Source organism: Trachypithecus francoisi, unplaced genomic scaffold (assembly GCF_009764315.1).
Source record: "Trachypithecus francoisi isolate TF-2019V2 unplaced genomic scaffold, Tfra_2.0 Contig01579, whole genome shotgun sequence".
NCBI classification, from domain to species: Eukaryota; Metazoa; Chordata; class Mammalia; order Primates; family Cercopithecidae; genus Trachypithecus; species Trachypithecus francoisi.
Genome location: NW_022681442.1, coordinates 29,026,152 through 29,039,270, shown reverse-complemented (window position 1 = coordinate 29,039,270; position 13,119 = coordinate 29,026,152). Strand labels below are relative to the sequence as shown.

The window sequence follows — 13,119 nt, the reverse complement described above, 5'->3', positions numbered from 1 at the left end:
AGGTTAGGAGTTCGAGACCAGCCTGGTCAACATGGTGAAACCCCATCTCTATTAAAAATACAAAAATTAGGGTGCAGTGGCTCACACCTGTAACCCCAGCACTTTGGGAGGCCGAGGCGGGTGGATCACAAGGTCAAGAGATGGAGACCATCCTGGCCAACATGGTGAAACCCTGTCTCTACTAAAAGTATAAACATTAGCTGGGCATGGTGGCACGTGCCTATAGTCCCAGGTACTCGGTAGGCTGAGGCAGGAGAACCGCTTGAACCCATGAGGCAGAGGTTGCCGTGAGCTGAGATCATGTCACTGCACTCCAGCCTGGAGACAGAACAAGACTCCGTCTCAAAAAAACAAAGAAAAATTAGCTGGACATGGTGGTGCACGCTTGTAATCCCAGCTGCTCGGGAGGCTGAGGCATGAGACTTGACTGAACCTGGGAGGTAGAGGTTGCACTGAACTGAGATGGCACCGCTGCACTCCAGTTTGGACGACAGAGTGAGACTCTGTCTCAAAGGGGAAAAAAAAAAAGAACAAAGAGGCTTGGGCTCTGCCTTGTGTGTAGGTGGCAGGCCCTCGTGCTGGTGAAGGAGAGAGGAACAAGGGCAGGTCTTGCCCAGTTACAAGCCTGTGGGCAGAATATTTTGCCTTCTCATGCTGACAGGTGTCTAAACAGATGGAGCTGCTTAAAAAGAAAAGTTTAAAGCATCTGCTAGATTAGGACTCCAGGCTCTCTCTAAGGGGTAAACAAGGACCTGTGTTCTTTACAGGTGGGCATAGCATATATGGGTGAGTAAATGAGGTTTGACTAGTGACAGCTACAAGCTGTGGTCAGATGAACCCTCCTGAGCTCTGTGGGCACTCAGGGTCCTCACCCTCACTGTGGGGAGAATGAGGCTGTCTGCTGTGTGCCCTGCCCATGTGGGCACAGGGTGAGTGTCAGGTCCACAGTCTATCTCCAGCGAAGCCGCATCAGTCTAGTTCTGAAAGTTTGCAGCCCTCTAGACTCGCTTTGGGGTGAAAGTCTGCAGGGCCTCTGGCAGCCCGCCAGCCTCTCACCTCCCCTGCTGTGACCTGTATTCCAGTTTACTGAGCATCTCTGCTTATAAAGGGATTTTCCTTACACTTCACTGTTTGCCTTTATGATTGCAGCTTTGAGGGAGAGGAAGGAAACTGAAGAGCAGGAGGTTCTGGAGAAAATGCATAGGGAAGCAGTTTTGAGTCTCCTTTGGCTAGCTGTGCAATTCCTTTGATTCCAGGCAAAACCTGGAAGGAATAGCCTTTACATTTCCTTTCAGTTTTGCAAGAGCAAATATGTCTTCTCTCAGTCTTCTTTATTTAATCAAGTGGGACTGCGTATTCATTTCCCGTCTCTATGTCTTGCAACCACATTTAGCCAAATTAGTATCAGACAGAGCTAGCTGAGGGAAGCTCTCAAACCAAACACTCAAATGAATTTTTCAAGTGATAAAACTGCATCCAGAACTTTGAAAAGGTAGGTGGGTGAGGGTAGGGGTTAATTCTTGCTTCTACCACATGACCAGATTTGGAAACTCTACAACTGGTCACCATCTGCACTATTTGACCAGTTATGAAGAACTTTACCTTCTAGCCCCAAGAGCTCCTCAACTACAGGTGGTACGGAGAATCTGTTTTGGATCTTCTCTCCCCGCCCACCCCACAGTTTGTTTGCTTTGTTGTTTTTTCTTTCTTAAAGAGTTTCTGCGGCCGGGCGCGGTGGCTCAAGCCTGTAATCCCAGCACTTTGGGAGGCCGAGACGGGCGGATCACGTGGTCAGGAGATCGAGACCATCCTGGCTAACACAGTGAAACCCCGTCTCTACTAAAAATACAAAAACTAGCCGGGCGAGGTGGCGGGCGCCTGTAGTCCCAGCTACTGGGGAGGCTGAGGCAGGAGAATGGCGTAAACCCGGGAGGCGGAGCTTGCAGTGAGCTGAGATCTGGCCACTGCACTCCAGTCCGGGCGACAGAGCGAGACTCCGCCTCCAAAAAAAAAAAAAAAACAAAAGAGTTTCTGTCTTGCCCTTTCTTTGGAGTTTGATTGGAAGCCCTGCAGAGGGGTTGTTGAACAGTCAGCCATGTTCCTGGGATTATCCTTCCTTAGGAGCATCTGTCTGCTGTGCACTGTGTGGGGAGAAAGGCAGGGGTGCCAAATTCTGTTGGTTTGTAACAAATTGTAGCTTCTGAGCTGGGGAGTATCCCATCTTTTCCTCTCCTTGCAGGAGGTCCACTGTTAAAGGGGAATTTCCCAGGACATGTTTTTTTTTTTTTTTTTTTTTTTTTTTTTTTTTTGCTCCTAGGCTGTTTATACATCATTGCATTCAACTTCTGTCCCAGTTCCTAGTGTGGGCCTTATCTCAAGACTCTGATGCAAGGTTTCTGTCCTAGTTCCTAGTGTGGGGCCTGCGTCACAACTCTTACTGTAAGGTTCTTTGGCTTTGGCTTGGGGAGGGGGCGTGGAGCCGGGTAGGCAGGGAAGTGGAGGGAGGTGCTCACTCTCAGCTTTATTTGGATTCCTGGAGGGCGAGAGTTGCTGTTACCAGGAAAAGTCAGGGTTGATCAGCTAAGAAGAGGATCTGCTGCCTTCCTTTGGTGGGTGGGTGCTGTTAGGTTGAGGGAGAATTTGTCTGCAGGAGGCTCTGTGTCTTCATGAGGGCAGTGCCCTCTGTACAGTTCCTGGAGTTACCCCTCCCTAAAATGAGGGTGGCATTGTGCAGGTGTGCTAAGGGCTCCAGAAATGTCATTTGTGGTTGTGCTACACCCCATGGCCTAAAACTCTGTAGGCTCCTCATTTCTGGAAATAGACTAGGCACACATATCCCTATTCTCCTCCTCTCTGGTCTAGAAATTAGGCTTGGGCTGGGCGTGATGGCTCACACTTGTAATCCCGGCACTTTGGGAGGCCAAGGCAGGTGGATCACTTGAGGTCAGGAGTTCAAGACTAGCCTGGCCAACATGGCAAAACCCCATCTCTACTAAATACAAAAATTAGCTGGGTGTGGTGGCGTGCACCTGTGGTCCCAGCTACTTGGGAGGCTGAGGCACGAGAATCGGTTGAACCCAGGAGGTGGAGGTTGCAGTGAGCCGAGATTGTGTCATTGCATTCTAGCCTGGGCAACAGAGAGAGACTGTGTCTCAAAAAAAAAAAAAAGAAGAAGGAGAAGAAGAAAGAGAAGAAGGGGAAGAAGGGGAAGAAGAAGAAGAAAAGAAAGAAAGAAGAAATTAGGCCTGGGTTTTAGAAATTAGGATGAGCTTACGGAGAGATCCAGTGGGGGCAGTGGGCAGACTGAGTGGCCCCCATTAGGAGCACGTGGGCTGGGCAGAAGCCAACAGGACTAACTTTGAACTTTACTTCCTTCACTGCCTCAGCCAGAGATGTTTTGTTCAGCAAAACCTCCAGATTTTCTCCTCCTCTCACTGGGGAGTCATGAAGCTCCCAGACCTGTGTGGACCTGTAGTTCTGCCCCCATAAATATATTTCTGCTCATGGGCCTTCTGTTGACTTGAGAAGGAACTGTCTTCCAATCTCAGAGGAAGCCTTCTCTGGGCCCAGCTCCGCTGCGCAGCCCACCATGGCCGCAGCAGTAGCAGCTTGAGCCTTCTCAGGAAGGAGGGCGGGTTAGTCAGTTGCCAGAGTCTCCCCACAGGTCTCAGCTTCATCCTGGGACTTCCAGATATGGAGCGTAGGCTAACTGAACCTTTCCTCCTCAGCAGTCAGTGTCACTGGGGACGTGTCTGGCACATCTGACATTTTGGGAGAGAACTGCTAAGCCCCCCTAGGACCAGCTCTGGGTGTTCACAGAAGACACTTAAGCCCTGGTTATCAGAATGATTTGTGAACACCAAAAATGCAAGAGGAGTGGAGATTTTTTCTTGAGAGACTTTGATGGCTGTGCCTTTGTCAAATATTTGACCTCCAACTTGACAGACCTGAGTCTGCCAGCCCGCTTTGGGTCACCTCCCATTTTCCTGCTCTCTCAAAAACACCTCTTGCAGACCAGCCACTCCTGTGTCACCTGGCATAGTCCAGCTGCATTTCCTGCCCTTGTTCTCTGTCCCTGGAAAGCATGGAATCATCTCAGAGCACACAGAAAAGGGGCATTTGGCTTCACAGTGCCAAGCTTCACGCTCCTGGGCTCCCAACGGGAACATGAGCCTCCTCTCCACAGACCAAGCATGTTAATTCTGACCCTGGGATGGGGCATTAGTTTCCAGGCTATTATGTAGAACATCACGGGGGCCTGTACTTTTGCACAGAAGGGAGGCAGGCGGGCACTCTCTAGAGTTAGGATGAATTAAGAACTCTTGAAGAATGTATTTGTAAGAACTCAAGGAATGTATTTGCTTCTGTGTTTCAAAGGTAGCACTAACTATTTTACAAACAATAGCTGTTTTCTTCTGCAACCCCTCTCCCTAGATTTTGCTAACTTATTATATCCGGGACAGTCCAACTTCAAACCACCATGACTGAAGCTGGATGTTGGGGAGGTGGGGGTGGGGTGATGGCCAATTGGAGGAGCCAGTTAGATCCTGTGCGCCTGTTCAGCATCTTCCACGTTTTCAGAGTTCTTGCCCAGGAGTTGTTTGTTAATGGGGAATGAGACGTGGAGGAATGAAATCTTTCTCCCAAGTGAGCAAGGTGTAGAACTGTAACTAGCATTTTTAGCGGGGGAGGGGAGAGACTCCTTTTGCTACCCTGGAGTGGTATTTCCCTTCCAGTGAGTTTGCCAAACAGCATAGAAGTCTGGGGTAGCCGAGGGAGGTTTCTCCTGGTACTTGGGGGCAAAGCTGCAAGGAGGGAAGGGAATAGAAAGTGTCTACCCAGCCCTTACCTGGAACGGTGTTCTTGCAGACACCGGGTGGGGGAGCCTCTGCTGTGTAGTTGGGAGGTCGCTGGGATTTTCACCCTGACTTTTCAATGAGTCTACCTTGGGGAGCAAGAGAGAGGAAGCCAGCTCCTGTAACCGCTGGACTGAACCACTGGGCCTCTAAATGAGGCATTATTAGCATTTGAAAACCCCTCTGAAGGGGCCAAGAGCTTCCCAGGGTGGGCGCTGGGGCCTGAGTGCTGAGACCCCACAGTGGCTCCAACAGAATGGGGCTGAGCATCCAGGGCATAAAGACCGGACCGGACTCAAGAATGAACTCATTGTGGCTTTGTCCCAGGCTTGAAAACTGTGACCAAGGCTCTTTCATTGTGTTACGAAAGACTATTTCTTGGCCACAGAAGAGCTCATAAGTCTAGTTCCTTCATCAAGCAGAGCTGCGGAAGACCTGCCCCTCGCTAGAAGTTTCTGTTAGTGTCCTGCTCTCCAAGCATTTCTGATGGAAGTTGCACTTTCTGCTCCCCGCTTTAACTCAGGAGTACCTTTGGCCAAAGCCGGATCACACATGCTCAGGGTGGAACATGTTGATCCTAGAGCAGCACCTGGGCCCGACTTCCTTTTCTTGCCTTAGAGTCTCCCTCTTGCAGCTGCCTAAATTAAGCCCCTTCCCAAGTTATTAAGCCTGCACAAAGTGCTTTTTGGTCATTCTGGTTCAAACAATTTGGGTTTGCACAGTATTTTAAAATCATCTTATTTCTGGTTAATAAAAGATCAAAGGTCATGATTCCAAATCTTGCCAGCCTTTTCCCTGTTTCCAGCCTAAATAAATCCCCACCCAGTTTGGGGTATATTTCTACAGACCAGACATCAGATAGGGATGCAAAGCTCCAGGGAACTGGCCCATCTGTTTCTTAAACCAGGAGCAATGGTGCCACCTACTGGGCACTTGCTGGTAGCTACAAGCTCTGTGGCCAGTCCTGTTTTCTGGTGACGGGTGAGAGTGTACTGTATTCCAGTACACGAGTAATAACATACCACAGTAGAAAGCATACTGAGTATGCACACTATTTCCTGCTAACAGGCTTGTATATTGTGTTTGGGCAAGTTGTACAGGGTCACAACTAGTTAGGGATGGAGGCAAATAGAAACGGCCTTCCCAACTCCAAAGTTCACCACTAAGCAGCAGGTGATTTCAGCTGGTAACTGCACAAGAGTGGTAACTGGTAGCATAAATAGTGAAGCCACTTTTCTCTCTTTGGTTCTTTTTTCTTTTCTTTCTTTTTTTTTTTTTTTTAAGATGGGGTCTTCCTATGTTGCTCAGGCTGGTTTCAAACTCCTCGGCTCAAGCAATCCTCTCGCTGGGCCTCCCAAAATGGTAGGATTACAGGCATGAGCCACCATGCCTGACCCAGTTTGTTCTCTCTCAGTCTTGGTGATTTTGTCTCAGCTGTATATGACTCTTTAAACCTTGAACAGCTCTTTGACCCTTGTTTATTTCAGTTTTTAAACAATGTTAGGTAGGCAACAATATCAGCTAGAAATTAACAGTTTGTTATCATATTATCCAAAAGTTACCACTTGAGGTAAGCAACACTAATTTTCCATTTGTTTTCCTTATTTAGTATAGTGATATGAAGTTACCTTTTCAGAGTAAGTTTGTTTAGGTAAAAAAAAAAACAGACAAGTCAATTTTAGGGGGAAAAATACAGGTAGATAATGGTACAGATGGTACACAGATACAGCAAACATCCTGATGGGTGTTGTGGATGACCCCAAAGTTTGGGAAGTGTTGGGCCATGCCCACCATCACTGACATACTATGAGACCTTGGTCAATCTCAAGCATCCTTTTGTCATTTGTAGAAAAGAATATGTTAGTAGATGATTGTTCAGGTCATGTAGAAACATACAGAGCTGTGATGTCTCAGCATCATGGGTCAGGTTTCTCCCAGGCCAGGCTGCTGTGCCTGGGGTGGTGGAAACAAGAAATTTAGAGGCTTGGCCTTGCTTCCCCTACTTTGCCTGTGCCTCAAGATTCCTTCCTTTTGCCTGCTATATCCTTTCTTTTTTAATAACAGATTTATTGACATACGATTCACATATCATGTAATTCACAGTTGTGAAACCATCACCATGAAAAAAGAACCTCATATTGGTCACTCCCTATTCCTTCCAACCATCACAGCTGTAGACAACCACTAATCTACTATCTGTTTCCATAGATTTGCCTATTCTGGACATTCCATATGGATGGAATCATATAAGGTCTTTTATGACTGGCTTTTTTCACTTAGCATGTCTTTAAGGTTCATGTTGTAGTATGTATCAGTATTTTATTCCTTTTTATTGCCAGATAATACTTATAATTGCTATCTTTTTAATTTTAAACATTCTAGTGGGTATGAAGTGGTGGTGTCTCATTGTGGGTTTTTTGTTTTGTTTTGTTTTCTTTTGTTTTTTTGAGACAGGGTCTCACTCTGTCATCCAGGCTGGAATACTATGGTGCAACCAAAGCTTACTGTAGCCTCCACATCTCGTGCTCAAACAATCCTCCCACTTCAACCTCCTGAGTAGCTAGGACTACAGACATGGGCCACCAGACCCAGCTAATTTGTTTGTTTGTTTGTTTGTTTTTTGAGATGGAGTCTTGCTCTGTCACCCAGGCTGGAGTGCAGTGGCACAATCTCGGCTCACTGCCAGCTCCACCTCCCAGGTTCACGCCATTCTCCTGCCTCAGCCTCCCAAGTAGCTGGGACTACAGGTTCATGCCACCACGCCTGGCTAATTTTTGTATTTTTTAGTAGAGACAGGGTTTCACCGTGTTAGCCAGGATGGTCTCCATCTCCTGACCTCGTGATCCATCTGCCTTGACCTCCCAAAGTGCTGGGATTACAGGCGTGAGCCACCGCACCCGGCCTTGTTTGTATTTTTTTAGAGATGGGGTTTTGCCATGGCTGCCCAGGCTGTCTCAAACTCCTGGCCTCAAGCGATCCTCTCACCTTGGCCTCCCAAAGTGTTGGGAGGCCACTGCACTGGCCTCATGGTGGTTTTGATTTGCATTCCCCGATGGTTAATGACATTGAGGATCTTTTTATGTGCTTATTAGCTATTTGTATATCTTTTTTTTTTTTTTCCGACGGAGTCTCACTCTGTTACCCAGGCTGGAGGGAAATGGCACGATCTTGGCTCACTGCAACCTCTGCCTCCTGGGTTCAAGCAATTCTCCTCCCTCAGCCTCCCTATAGCTGGGATTACAGGCTCATGCCACCACGCCTGACTAATTTTTGTATTTTTAGTAGAGACAGGGTTTCACCATTTTAGCCAGGTTGGTCTTGAACTCCTGACTTTAGGTGATCCGCCCGCCTTGGCCTCCCAACATGCTGGGATTACAGACATGAGCCACCATGCCCAGCTAGCTATTTGTATATCTTCTTTGGAGAAATATATTCCGATCCTTTACTCATTTTTAAATTGAATTATTTATCTTTTATTATTGAGTTGTAAGAACTCTTTATATGTTCTGGATACAAAATACTTAATATGTGCTGGATACTTATTAGATATGATTTGCAAACATTTCCTCTCATTCTGTGGGTTTTTTCTTTTCAAAATTGTGATTAAATATGTGTAACATAAAATTTATTATTTTAACATTTCTAAGTGTACAGTTCTGTGACATTATTAAGTATATTCACATGGTTTTGCAGACATTACCACCATCCATTTCTAGAACTTTTTCATCTTCCCCAACTTAAACTCTGTATCCACTAAGCAATAACTCCCCATTCGCTTCTCCCCGAGCTTCTGTCTCTATAAATTTGCCTACTCTAGGTGCTTCATGTAAGTGAAATCATGCAGTATTTGCCCTTTTGTGTATATTTATTTCACTTAGTATAATATTATCAAGGTTCACCCATGCTGTAGCATTTGCCAGAATTTCCCTTTTTTATGGCTGAATAGTATTCCATTGTGTGTAAATACTGCATTTTGTTAATCCATTCATCTGTTGATGGACATTTGGGTTCTTTCTACCTTTTGACAATTGTGAATAATGCTGCTGTGAAGATAGGTATACAAATATCTGTTTGAGACCCTCCTTTCAGTTATTTTGGCTGCATACCGAGATGTGAACTTGCTAGATCATATAGTAATTCTGTGTTTAAATTTTTTTGCAGAACCGCTGTACTGTTTTGCACAGTGACTACTCCATTTTATATTCCACCAGCAGTGCACAAGGATTCCAGATTCTTTGCATCCTCACTAACAGTTGTACACTTGTTATTTTCTCTTTCTTTGTTGTTGTTGTTGTTGTTTTTTGGTTTTTGTTTTTGTTTCTGTTTTTTTGAGATGGAGTCTCGCTCTGTCGCCCAGGTTGGAGTGCAGTGGCGTGATCTCGGCTCACTGCAAGCTCTGCCTCCCAGGTTCACACCATTCTCCTGCCTCAGCCTCCCGAGTAGCTGGGACTACAGGCACCGGCCACCACGCCCGGCTAATTTTTTGTATTTTTTTGGTAGAGACGGGGTTTCACCGTGTTAGCCAGGACGGTCTCCTGACCTCATGATCTGCCCACCTCGGCCTCCCAAAGTGCCAGGATTACAGGTGTGAGCCACCATGCCCAGCCCTACTCTGGGTGTCTTGCATTTCCACGTGAAGTTTTGAACCCATTTGTGAATTACTGCAAAGAGGATACCTGTCATTTTCCTTTTTTTTTTAAATAATGATAAAAGTTTAATTCACCAAAAAGATACAACAATGATAAATACAGGCATATCTCATTTTGTTGCACTTCACAAATACTGAGTTTTCTTTACAAATTGAAGGTTTGTAGCAACCCTGCATGTAGCAATTCTATTGGTACCATTTATCCAACAGCATGTGCTCACTTCATGTCTCTGTGTCACATTTTGGTAATTCTCTATTTCTTTTTTTTTATTATTATACTTTAAGTTCTAGGGTACATGTGCACAACGTGCAGGTTTGTTACATATGTATACTTGTGCCATGTTGGTGTGCTGCACCCATCAACTCATCAGCACCCATCAACTCGTCATTTACATCAGGTATAACTCCCAATGCCATCCCTCCCCCCTCCCCACTCCCCCCGATACCTGTCATTTTCTTTTCTTTTTTTTTTTTTGAGGCGGAGTCTCGCTCTGTCGCCCAGACTGGAGTGCAGTGGCGCAATCTCGGCTCACTGCAAGCTCCGCCTCCCGGGTTCACGCCATTCTCCTGCCTCAGCCTCTCAAGTAGCTGGGACTACAGGCGCCCACCACCTCGCCTGGCTAGTTTTTTGTATTTTTAGTAGAGACGGGGTTTCACCATGTTAGCCAGGATGGTCTTGATCTCCTGACCTCGTGATCCGCCCGTCTCGGCCTCCCAAAGTGCTGGGATTACAGGCTTGAGCCACCGCGCCCGGCCACCTGTCATTTTCATAGGGATTGCACTGTACCTGTAGATCGAGTAGGGGATACTGCCATCTCAGCAACACTTAGTCTTCTGATCCATGAATGTTGGATGTTTTTCCGTTTATGTAGGTCTTCTCGAATTTCTTTCAACGACGTTTTGTAGTTTTCAGAGTATAAGTTTTCATTTCCTTTGTTAAATGAAGCATTGTATTATATTTGATGTTATTGTGAAATAATTGTTTTTCTTACTTTCATTTTTTATTTTGTTTTGTTTTGTTTTTTATTTTTTTGATACACAGTCTGTCTCTGTTGCCCAGGCTGGAGTGCAGTGGTGTGATCATAGTTTACTGCAACCTTGAACTCCTGGGCTCAAGCCATCCTCATGCTCCAGCCTCCCAGATAGCTGCAGTTACAGGTGTACACTACCATGCCTGGCTAATTTGTGTGTGTATGTATGGAGATGGAGATTCTTGCTATGTTGCCTAGGCTGGTCTCTAACTGCCAGGCTCAAGCAATCCTCCCACCTCGGCCTCTGAAAGTGCTGGGATTAGAGGCACAAGCCACCATGCATGGCCTTAGTTTTATTTTTGGATCGTTCCTTGCTAGTATATACAAATACAAATGATTTTTGCGTATTGCTTTGTACCCTACAACCTTGCTGAACTTGTTTAATAGTTCTAGTAATTTTTAGTACATTCCTTAAGGTTTTCTTTTTTTTTTTTTTTTTTTTGAGACGGAGTCTCGCTCTGTCACCCAAGCTGGAGTGCACTGGCCAGATCTCAGCTCACTGCAAGCTCCGTCTCCCGGGTTCATGGCATTTCTCCTGCCTCAGCCTCCCGAGTAGCTGGGACTACAGGCGCCCGCCACCTCGCCCGGCTAGTTTTTTGTATTTTTTAGTAGAGACGGGGTTTCACCATGTTAGCCAGGATGGTCTCGATCTCCTGACCTTGTGATCCGCCCGCCTCGGCCTCCCAAAGTGCTGGGATTACAGGCTTGAGCCACCGCGCCCGGCCCATTCCTTAAAGTTTTCTATATTACAATATCATGCTATCCATGAATAGAGGCAGTTTTACTTCTTCCTTTCCAATCTGGATGTATTTTATTTCTTCTTTTTTTTTTTTTTGAGATGGTGTCTCACTCTGTTACCCCGGCTGGAGTGCAGTGGTGTGATCTTGGCTCACTGCAACCTCTGCCTCCCAGGTTCAAGCAATTCTCCTGTGTTAGCCTCCTGAGTAGCTGGGACTACAGGAGCACACCACCACGCCTGGCTAATTTTTGTATTTTTAGTAGAGTCAGGGTTTCACCATATTGGTCAGGCTGGTCTTAAACTCTTGACTGCAGGTGATCTACATGCCTCGACCTCCCAAAGTGCAGGGATTAGAAGTGTGAGCCACCGCACTTGGACTTTTATTTTTTGTTTCTTTTTCTTGCCTAATTGTCCTGGCTTGCACTCTAATACAATGTTGAACAGAAGTGGCGAGAGTACCATCTCTGTTGTGTTCCTGATTGTAGAGGGAATTAATTCAGTTACTTACCATTAATCAAGTATGGTGTTAGCTGTGGGGTTTTTTGTTAATGCTCTTTATCAAGATGAGGAAGTTGCATCTATTCCAAATCTGAGTATTTTTATTATGAAAAAGGATCTTGTCAAATGCTTTTTCTGTCTGTTGACATGATCATGGAGTGTTTTTTTTTTTTTTATATAACTTCCATTACGTTGATTTTCTTGTGTATAACTAGCCTTGCATTTCTAGGATAAATTCTACTTGGTCATTGTGTATAACCGACCTTTTTTTTTGAGACAGAGTACAGAGTCTCACACTGTCACCCAGGCTGGAGTGCAGTGGTGTGATCTCCACTCACTGCAACCTCCACCCTAGGTTCAAGCAATTCTCCTGCCTCAGCCTCCCAAGTAGTGGGGATTACAGGTGCCTTCTACCACGTCCTGCTAATTTTTTGTATTTTTAGTAGAGACGGGGTTTCACTATGTTGGCAAGGTCTTGAACTCCTGACCTTGCGATCCGCCTGCCTTGGCCTCTCAAAGTGCTGGGATTATAGACATGAGCTACCACGCCCAGCCTGTATAACCCTTTTTATATGTTGCTGGATTCTGTTTACTGGTATTTTGTTTAGGATTTTTGTTTGTATATGCATAAAGTATATTGGTCTATAGGTTTTTTTTTCCTTGTCTTAAACCTTTAAACCTTTGCTTTTCGTATCAGAGTAATATTGGTTTCATAGAATGAATTAGAAAGTATTTATTCTTTTATTTTTTGGAAGAGTTTGTGAAAAGTCGCTATTAATTCTTCTCTAAATGTTTGGCAGAATTTACCAGTGGAGTCATCTGATGGGCCTGGATTGTTTATATGTGTGTATGTTGTTGTTGTTGGGGGGTTAATTACTTATTCATCCTTTTACCTGTTGCATTGTTCTTTTTCTTTTCTTTTCTTTTTTTTTTTTGGAGACAGAGTCTCACTCTGTTGCCCAGGCTGGAGTCCAGTGGCGTGATCTCGGCTCACTGCAAGCTCCGCCTCCCAGGTTCACGCCATTCTCCTGTCTCAGCCTCCCAAGTAGCTGGGACTACAGGCGCCCGCCACCACGCCCAGCTAATTTTTTGTATTTTTAGTAGAGAGAGGGTTTCACCATATTAGCCAGGATGATCTTGATCTCCTGACCTCGTGATCCTCCTGCCTCGGCCTCCCAAAGTGCTGGGATTACAGGTGTGAGCCACCGCGCCCAGCCTACATTGTTTCTTACTTGTAGAACATGAAAGCTGCTTGCAGAAACACACTTACATAAAAGGAGAGGGATTCTGGGAAGAGTGGGCCTTGCAGGAATTTGGTAATTTAGGGGTTTCTAGTTGGCTCTACCT

General features: G+C 45.7%; 1 protein-coding gene across 2 annotated transcripts in view; it reads left to right on the top strand.

Annotated features, from left to right (window-relative positions):
* The window catches only part of SUFU (SUFU negative regulator of hedgehog signaling), a 136,464-nt gene that overhangs the window by 79,746 nt on the left and 43,599 nt on the right, over nucleotides 1-13,119 (top strand). The window lies entirely within an intron of this gene.